This window comes from Mustela putorius, unplaced genomic scaffold, assembly GCF_011764305.1.
Source record: "Mustela putorius furo isolate JIRA1106 unplaced genomic scaffold, ASM1176430v1.1 tig00003858_pilon_pilon_pilon, whole genome shotgun sequence".
NCBI classification, from domain to species: domain Eukaryota; kingdom Metazoa; phylum Chordata; class Mammalia; order Carnivora; family Mustelidae; genus Mustela; species Mustela putorius.
This window is the reverse complement of record NW_025422010.1, coordinates 14,439,273-14,449,510: the sequence shown is the minus strand read 5'-3', so window position 1 is coordinate 14,449,510 and position 10,238 is coordinate 14,439,273.

The window sequence follows — 10,238 nt, the reverse complement described above, 5'->3', positions numbered from 1 at the left end:
AAGATGAATTAAATGCAGAATGTCAGCTTTGTTATCATTTTAGATTGTCCAGAGAAGGAAAACTCCAACATCACATGTAACGACAACTGTGACACATTTAGACATAATGAAGATTATATAGAGGTATAGAGAAAAAGAAGGTACTTCAAACACATTTTGTTTTCACTCTTCTAACTTCAAAATGCCCGGCACCATGGTTTAACTTTGAGGACATGATGCTCAGTGATGGATTCCTTTCGCACATTGAGGTCCTTCATTTTGAGTCTATTTTCGTGTGTGGTGTAAGGAAATGGTCCAATTCCATTTTTCTGCATGTGGCTGTCCAATTTTCCCAGCACCATTTATTGAAGAGGCGATGCTCAGTGAAATAAGCCAATCACAAAAGGGCAAATACTGTGTGAGTCTACTTTTACGAGGTACCTGGAGTAGTTAGATTCATACAGATGGAAAGTGGAATGGTGGTTGTCAGGGCCTTGGGGAACAGAGATGGTAAGTTACTGTTTAATGGGTCAAGGACTTCAGTTTTACAAGATGACAAAAGCTCTGAAGATGGATGGTGGTGAAGGTTACACAACATTGTGAAAGTACTTAACACCACTGAACTGTGCACTTACAAATGGCCAAGATAGTAAATTCTATATCATGTGTATTTTACCACAATTGAAAAAAAAAAAAAAGATTCTATGAGAATACTTCAAGAAGACAATGGCGTTATAGCTTTGAATCCATTGAGCTAAAATATATAAACAGAATCCTGCTGAAATGACTTCTATTGACTGTCAACTATTTTCAATAATTGAAGTAAAAAGATTCTGGAGAGTTACCCAATCTATAAATCTGAGGTTCAAAGTTCCTCCTAGAAAACATGCTACTGAAAAACAACTTCCTAAATTATATTCTTCTCTAGAATACACACACATGATGTTATTAAAGGAGCCGGTTGAAAGAGAACACCTGACTTCCCTGTCGTAAATGTGCAGTGCTGTGAACACAGGACATGCTGACCCACTGACCCCGCTGCGCAATCCCTGTTCCTGAACCATGATGGCAATCTTTAAAGATGTGACTACTAAATATTTAACTAATATTTGAATTTTTATTTATTTATTTATTTTTAAAGTTTATTTATTGATTGATTTTTTTAAAAGATTTTGTTTATTTATTTGAGAGAGAGCATGAGCAGGGAGCAGGGGTGGTGGAGGAGGAGGAACAGAGGCAGAGGGAGAAGTAGATTCCTCGCTGAGCAGAGAGCCCGACATGGGGCCTGATCCCAAGACCCTGGGATCACAACCTGAGCTGAAGGTAGACACTGCATGAAAGAGCCACCCAGACACCTCAAAGTTTATTTTTTTTTATTTATTTATCTTTTTTTAGTAATCTCTACAGCCAAGATGGGGCTCAAACTCATGGCCCAAAGATCAAGAGTTTCATGCTCCTCTGACGGAGCCAGCCAGGAACCCCATAATTTTTAAATTTTCAATAAAAATTCAGCCTTATTCTTGTAGTAACCCAGAAGTTCATTCTGTAGTGGTATCATCTGTTTCAGTCTTAGTTTTAACTGTATATTGATTTTAACAGCCAGCCATTTGGAATTCAGTCAAACTGTGGAGTTGGTGCTGAAGTACATATAAAAGCGTATATATTTTTAAAATGTACATGCAGGAGATCAAAGCATACATGTTATATTTAATCTATAATGAGTAATACATCTTGGATAACCTTACAGATCAGGATATACCACCTACAGGTATTTATCCAAAAGAAATAAAGGCATATGTCCATACCACACTTACACATGATGCTCATAGCAGCTATTTGTAATAGTCCCAAACTGGAAACAACCCAAATGACTATTAACAGGTGAATGGCTAAACAAGTTGTATCTATAAATGGAATACCAATCAACAATATAAGACATCATCTAAAAATATATAGTGTCATGGAATACTAATCAATGATTAAAAAAAGGAATGAACTATTGATACATACAACAACATAGATAAATCTCAAAATATTTATGCTTCTGGCTTCTTTAAGCCAGACAACAAAAGAGTATATATTGTATAACTCCATTTATATGGAATTATAAAATTCAAACTAATCTATAGGGATTAAAAGAAAATCACTGGTTACCTGGAGACTGAGGATGGGGAAGAGGAACAAGGGACGGAGAAATTACAGGGATACAAGAAAACTTTCGAGGGGACAGATAATTATTTTCATGTGGCCATAGTTTATCCTATGTCAAATCTGACCAAATTCACTTCACTTCACTCAGTAAAGCTATTCACTTCTCAGTAAAGCTATTAAAAAACAAAAGTTTTCAGGAGTTGGTAGTATGTTTACTCATACATTTCACAAATTCAATTTAACCAAACTTTTTTTTAGTAAGAATTTTTTTTAAGAGTTTTTTATTTATTCATTTGACAGACAGAGATCACAAGTAGGCAGAGAGACAGGCAGAGAGAGAGGAGGAAGCAGGCTCCCCGCTGAGCAGAGATCCTGATGTGGGGCTTGATCCCAGGACCCTGAGATCATGACCTGAGCCGAAGGCAGAGGTTTTAACCCACTGAGCCACCCAAGCACCCCTTTAGTAAGAATTTTTAAATCTGTTGTTGAAATTAGCTCGTCTCAGTATTGTATGTGGCAAATATTTCCCCAATATTGTTGCTTGTTTTTAAAAAACTGTATGATGTGATTTTTAGTTAAACAGAAATCTTACATTTTTATAAAATTAAATGCTAGTCTTTTCTTTTTTTAAAGATTTTATTATTTTTAAGTAATCTCTACACCCAACATGGGACTTAAATTCACAATCCCGAGATCAAGAGTTGCATGCTCTACCAACTGGGCCAGCCAGGTGCCCCTAAATCCATGTCTTTTCTGTTTTTGGCTTGTGGTGGTATACTCTGCTTAGAAAGAAGTTCCTTTCCAAAATTATATATTTAAAATATTCCCACATTTTCTCCTAGCATTTGATTGCTTTATATCTGGTAAAACTAGTCTCCCTCAATTCTCTTCTTTTTTAGCTTTTTTTTTTTTTCTTATTTATTTTCCTTGCTGTTTTCTGGCTACTCTTGTATATTTATTTTCCAAAGATGAATTGGAAATGAATTTCCAAGAGTTAATGTCTCCGAGTAATACTGTCTTCTTCCCAATTCTCTTTGCAATTTTTTGTCATGTAGTTCAATAATATAAAATCTGATCTGTACAGATTTATGACAGTTATATCCTTACTGCTTTATCATTGTAAAATTCCCCCCTTTTTCCTTTCTCACTTTTTTTATTTTGCTGACTTCATCCCTAACTGATCTTAATGCTATCTCTGTTTTTATGGTATTCATTTCCCTGAGATGCATTGATTTAGCTTTCCCTTTCAATATTTCTGAACAACTTTGTTTCTGATAACTCTCTTCAGCATTTGTTTTTTAAACAATTTGATTCTTTTAAAATATGTATTTAATACTTTTATAGTTGCTCATATGCTATATATTTAATGTTGTCATAATATAGTTTAGATTTTTAATGCACCCTTTGTTTTACTTTGTGATTTCTATTTCTCTTGCTTTAAAGTGTATATTCCTGGGGTGCCTGGTTGGCTCAATGGGTTAAGCCTCTGCCTTAGGCTCAGGTCATGATCTCAGGGTCCTGGGATTGAGCCCCGCATTGGGCTCTCTGCTCAGCAGGGAGCCCGCTTCCCCCTCTCTGCCTGCCTCTCTGTCTACTTGTGATCTTTGTCTGTGAAATAAATAAATAAAATCTTTAAAAAAAAAAAGTGTAGGGACGCCTGGGTGGCTCAGTTGGTAAAGCAGCTGCCTTCGGCTCAGGTCATGATCCCAGCGTCCTGGGATCGAGTCCCACATTGGGCTCCTTGCTCAGCAGGGAGCCTGCTTCTCCCTCTGCCTCTGCCTGCCATTCTGTCTGCCTGTGCTCGCTCTCTCCCCCTCTCTCTCTCTGATAAATAAATAAAATCTTTAAAAAAAAAAAAAAAAAAAAAAAAAGTGTACATTCTTTTCGGTAATTTGAAAGGCTTATTCTTATTGTCCAACATTAGTTTTTTTTTTTTTTAAGATTTTATTTATTTATTTGACAGACCGAGATCACAGGTAGGCAGAGAGGCAGGCAGAGAGAGAGAGAAAGAGAGAGAGGAAGGGAAGAAGTCTCCCTGCTGAGCAGAGAGCCTGATGCGGGGGACTCAATCCCAGGACCCTGGGATCACAACCTGAACCAAAGGCAGACGCTTTAACCCACTGAGCCACCCAGGCGGCCCTGTTGGATTTTTTTTTAAAGATTTTATTTTGTGGCCCTGAAGCTTGAAGAATTCTTTCTTTGTTTTAAAACCTAGTAACTTAGCTAAGATATTGTTTAGTGTTGATCCTTCTTAAGCAATTCATCTTAGGACCCAGTAGACTTTCCACATGCAGTTGTATTTCTTTGTTTCAATTTTTTTCTTCTATGGGATCTTTGAATATGATTTCTATTCCATTTATTGTGGTCTCTGAATCAGGATACCAGCCATCCTGATGTCAGACTATTATTGTCTACGCTGCATCTAATTTCTTCCCTAAGATTGTTAAAATCTTTGTGTTTTTCCTCTGCATTCTCTGTGATTACTGCAGAACTCTCCTTCATGTTATTAGTTTTCAGCCACGTGTGTTCCATTTCTTGCTGTTCTTAATTTTTTAAACAATGCATTGGTGAAAAACAAAAACAAAACAATGCATTATTGTGTTTCTTTCTTTTTTTAAAAAATTTATTGTTTTGTGTTAGGGATTTCCAGAAAAAGAGACCCAACGGGATATATATATATATATATATATATATATATATATATATATATATATATATATACACACACAAGGCATTTATATCTATGTATATCCTGTTGGTTAGGAGACAGAGACTTAAGGAATTGGCTCATATGATTATGGAGGCTGAAACACCCCAAGGTTTGCAGGCTGCAAGCTGGAGACCCAGGAGATCTGATGTTGTGGTTCCAGTCCAAGCCTGAGGCCTAAGAACCAGGAGCACTGATGGCATAAGTTCCAGTCAGAAAGCTGGTAGGCCCAAGTCCCAATAGGAGCCAATATTTCTGTTTGAGTTCAAAGGCCTGAGAAGAACAATGTCCCAGAAGTCAGGCAGGAGGAGCTCCTCTTATTCAGCCCTTTGGTTCTTCTATTCCTGTGTTCTGCTGATTGGGTAAGACCCACCCACATTGGAGAGAGCAATCTGCTTTACCCAGTCTACAGATTAAAATGTTGATTTCATCCAGAAACAGCTCACAGGAACACCCAGAGCAATGTTTGACCAAATGCCTGGCCATCTTGGAGCCCCATCAAGTTGACACATAAGATTAACTATCACACATTGCAATCTTAGCCTTCTATTGCCTTAGCTCACTTTTGATTTCTTGTTTCACTGAATTTATATACTTTCTAATTTTTTTTTTCATAGAATACAAGGCATTTGCCTTAGAGTTTTGTAGAATATATGTTTCTTCCCAGATATATTTAATCTTTTGTTCATGCTCTTTTTCCATATAGTGTTTTTTTCTTGTCTTGGTACAATCTTCCTTTTATCTTACCGTTTAACATGGGGGGGGGGGCATCCAGATTTCCTATTTTCACAGATATGGTATGGATGAATTCTTTTTTTTTTTTAAATATTTTATTTATTTATTTGACAGAGATTACAAGTAGGCAAAGAGGCAGGCAGAGAGAGAGGAGTTAGCAGGCTCCCCGTGGAGCAGAGAGCCCGATGCGGGGCTTGATCCCAGGACCCCGGGATCATGACCTGAGCCGAAGGCAGAGGCTTTAACCCACTGAGCCACCCAGGCGCCCCACTGGTGAATTCTTATTACAATGTTGTTCACAACGTTCTGAGACCTGTTTTTCTTCCTTTTAGAAATTCAGTCTGAGACTGAGTCTTTTGTGTTTTTGCTCTCATAGCCTGAGGACAGGTTGAAGGGAGACTTTATTGGGAGAATTAGACTCGTCTACAGGAAAGAAAATTCTAAGTAACAGTGTCTTAAACCAGAAAGAAGTTTGTTCCTCACTCACTTAGCAGTCTATGGCAAACCCTCCCAGTTGATATGATACTTTGTAGTGTTAGGGTCATAAACTCAAGTTCACCAGGTGGTCCCAGGTCACACTAGCTCTAACCATCACAGCTGCTTTACAGCCAGAAAGGAAGAGGGAAGAGGAAATGGGAATACCCATTCCATTTAACTACCTTCCCATAAGTTTACACAGTTGCTTCAGCTTATATCCCATTATCCAGAGCTTAACACCTATGAGTACCTCACTCTAAGGGTAGCATAGAAATATCTTTTTTTCCTGAGTGCCTGTGCCCAGTAAAAATGTTTGCTTTTTTAAGTAAGGAGGAAGGGAAGAACAGACAGTGGGTACAACTCTTGGTGTCTCCAGGCTTGGGGTTTGGGAAGGGAGGAGAGGAGAGCTTTGTGCGGGCCATGGGCTCTCATGTTGGGCGATCTGGTCATTGCTCTTTTGGCTGTACTTGGGTTAAAACCACTGTCCTAAAATGCATCCCACTTTATCGATAGAGTATATATACTCTTAGACTCTAGTGGCTCTCCAATTAAGAGTAGAACCATGAAGGCTTTGTTTCTGATTAAGGAAAAATATAGGCATTTATTTCCTCCCCTTCCCCTCTGCTTCACCTGCCAGTTGCCGCTCCCTGGCAGCCACACCACTCCCCTGCCAACGGAGGAAAGAAAAGATAAATGAAGCCTCTGGGTTTCAACCGTGTGCAGGGGGAAGGAGGGGTTTCACATGTAGCTTGCTGTGCATTCTTTTTTTGTTCCCTTCATTTCGTTTTAGGAGATGCTCTGATCTAGCTTTACCAGTTTTTTAAATCTTATCCTAAAGTCCTCTTCAAATATTCCTAGATGGAGACAAAATATGTATTTTTAAATTGAGTGGATAAATTTATCAGAATAAGAAAAACTCATCTCTTTAGTGACTCCTATGTCCCTGTCATGGACACTGTAGTAATCCAGAATGACATGTGATGACTCTCACTTACCCAAAGATACACATTTCTATTTTTCATAGAACACTAAGTACTAGATTACTTATAAAATTAAAATTTCACCAAGAATAATAATATTCTCCTTTCCTGTGCTGCAGGCTATTTTTTTGCTCCTAACTCTATTGATTAGGGCAGCCCAAGAAATACTTTTTACTCCGTAAATGAAGACATTTTATGACACTTTAAAAGGGACTCTAAAAGGGATGCCTGGGTGGCTCAGTTGGTTAAGCAGCTGCCTTCGGCTCATGTCATGATCCCAGTGTCCTGGGATCGAGTCCCACATCTGGCTCCTTGCTCAGCCTGGGGCCTGCTTCTCCCTCTGCCTCTGCCTGCCATTCTGTCTGCCTGTGCTCGCTCTCTTCCCCTCTCTCTGATAAATAAATAAAATCTTAAAAAAAAAAAAGGGATTCTAAGGGAAGCTTCAAAAACTATCTTACTGATAGATTTTTATTTCATGAGACACATCTTTAGTATTTTTCTCCCTAGATAGCTGTCTCTGAAAAAACCAGACTGGTCTATAACGACAGTCTGGCTCATTTAAAAGGCCTGATTAGAGTGAATAATAATGATAAATATATAATAACTATAACATTTATTGAGCTCTTACCAATAATATCTTTGCTTAAACACAGCTGAGTGCTACACAGGAGTAGAAATACAGTATTTACCTCAAAATTAGATTCCTACACTTTAGTGTGAAACTTTCCTTTCTTTCTTTGCTCTCCTTGTTTTAATGGGACACTTAATGTTGTAAACAGCACCCCCACCCCCGCCATGATAATACTGGCCTCAGCATCTAGAAAGCTGTCATATATTGCTGACTCACTCTTTAGCCCATGTCCCTGTGAGGATTTTCCCTATGTGTTTCTATTTCTATTATGTTAACTAACCCTTCGGGGTCCTTCAGGTTGGTTGGTAACTGTGGCAATTAGATTTTTTTTTTTTTTAACAAACATTGTTCAGTAGCTTTGCTTTTTTAGGGGAGGGTGGGGGGTACTTTCATTTTATATCCATCTTGGATAGGCAGAGACTTTTCTTTTCCTTTTTTTTTTTCCCCAGAAAATGTAAATCCCAGGGGAATGTATTGCTGATTCTGGTTTTCATTTGAATGCCCACCCAGGTCATGAGACATGAATTGTAGTCTTTGTTCTTCCCCAAGCTCAGAAATCCTAACTTACAGGAAATTGGATAGAATCAGAACTCTTTGCAAGAACGGCAGCCATTAATGTGAGCTCTTGCAACGATCAAGCCTCGATCTGGGGAGACTTCACCCCTCTGTGAAAGCAGACACAAGAATGGGACTTGTAGCCTCTCATCTCCAGATTCCGATTTCTGGAGCAAAATATCATTTCGTGTCAGTCTGAGGTTTTACTCTTCATCGTCAGGATTCTGATTTTCTCTTGCCGTTCCTAGAATGTATTTGTTGGTAAACATGGCAAAAGATATTTATAAAGATTAGTTTAAAGGGTGTGGAAACCATCGATTTTAAGGATTTTCAGTAAGTATCAATTATCATTTTTGTTTCAACATTTCAGACTTATACTGAAGAACTGACTTTATAGTTATACACCAGATCAGTGGTGAATTTGACCTTTGCCTTTTGCTACAACACCACAGGAAGTTTGTAACCAGTCGCTTTCAAAGCTTTTCTATTCAAATCCTAGCTCTCGGACCTTAAGTGTCACTATCTACAAGAGTCATAGCTGTCTTTGTCACTGCCTTCTCCAATCTCTCCTGAAATGTATTTCTTAGCTTCCTTTGACACAAGGGAAAGGGTATTGGAGTTTTCTTGACCCCAGCGTCCCTGTAACCCCCGAGGGGATCTGCACTGGGTAGGTGAGATCACATGAGGTCAGCTGATGGTCAGATACCAAAACTCTGAGCTGTGCTGTGTTCAGCTGGGAGTTTCCCCCACCCCCAACACATTGGTATCCCACACCAGACACTCCCTTTGGACTGGGGTCCAGTTTCAGCATCATCTAAGTCAATGCTTTGGGACTCCCGAGTAATTACTTCCAAACTTCAAAGTCCATTTAAAGACCTGTTCTCTCCCTAGTGTTTATAATCAAACTTTACAGTCTTACTGAAGTTATTCGTAACCGTTAAATAAGAAACAGTAATCTTTCAATAGATGATGTTACATAATAGATGTTTATATATAATAGAAACAATATGTAACATAATAGATATACCCACATGTTGGGGAAGGTAGAGGGAGGCACTGATTCTGAGTAAAAGCAGTGAGAAGTACAGCAGGTATGAAACACAGAACTTAAGACACACACACACACAATCAATGTCCCTCTGTAATTCTTTTCGTCCTTCCGCATTGTTTTCTCTGATCTGTAGAGCGTGTGAAAGTTCAAGCACAAATAAATTACAACAAAAGAGGCCTAGAAAGTCTTTTTAAAAGAGATGTATTCCGTGTAAGATCTTTCACACGCCACTTTTAAAAAAGAACACTGTGAGCAAGAACGATAAGTTAAAAGATAACAAGATGCTTAAAAAAAAAAAATGGAATAGATTAAAGCACTCTTGACCCCGCTTCCTGATCCAGCTCACTACCCCATATCATCAGCTGTGCTTTCTGTTTGTTTTGTTTTGTTTGAATAATGGAGGCTTAAAAACTAATGCTTGGTTACAGAGGCCAGAATAGGGGTTATTGGGGATATTGACAGGAAGTGATCCGGGAAGCCTGCTGGGTGCCTGAACTGGGTGATGGCTACAGGGTGTGTGTATGTGTGTGGAAATTCATCAAGCTGAGCACTTACAACTTGGCCCATTACTAAATGTAAGTTACATCTTCATGAAAAAGAATTTAAAAATTAGTGAATATCGACCTAAGCTTCCAAAGGGCATTTCTAGCCCCCTTAGCACAGTGCACTGCCTGGGCTGCCTGACCCCTCACACACTGTGTTTGGTGGGTACGATGCGGGGCTCACATACTGCATGTTGCAAGCAGATCCAGGTACCAGTGAATTGGGTGGGTGTCTGGCCACCTCAGTTTGAAAGGGATTGTTTATTTCAATGCATTTAGGCTACTTCAAACTTATTTAATGAAAAACATTTAAGAATTATGAGGTCACTGTTTAACATATATGAAGTAGGGTATTTTTCAGGGAATGGTTGTTTAGCAACGAGATCTAAATTGAGTGAAATGTCAGGTGCATTTGGAGCAACCTCCCAGA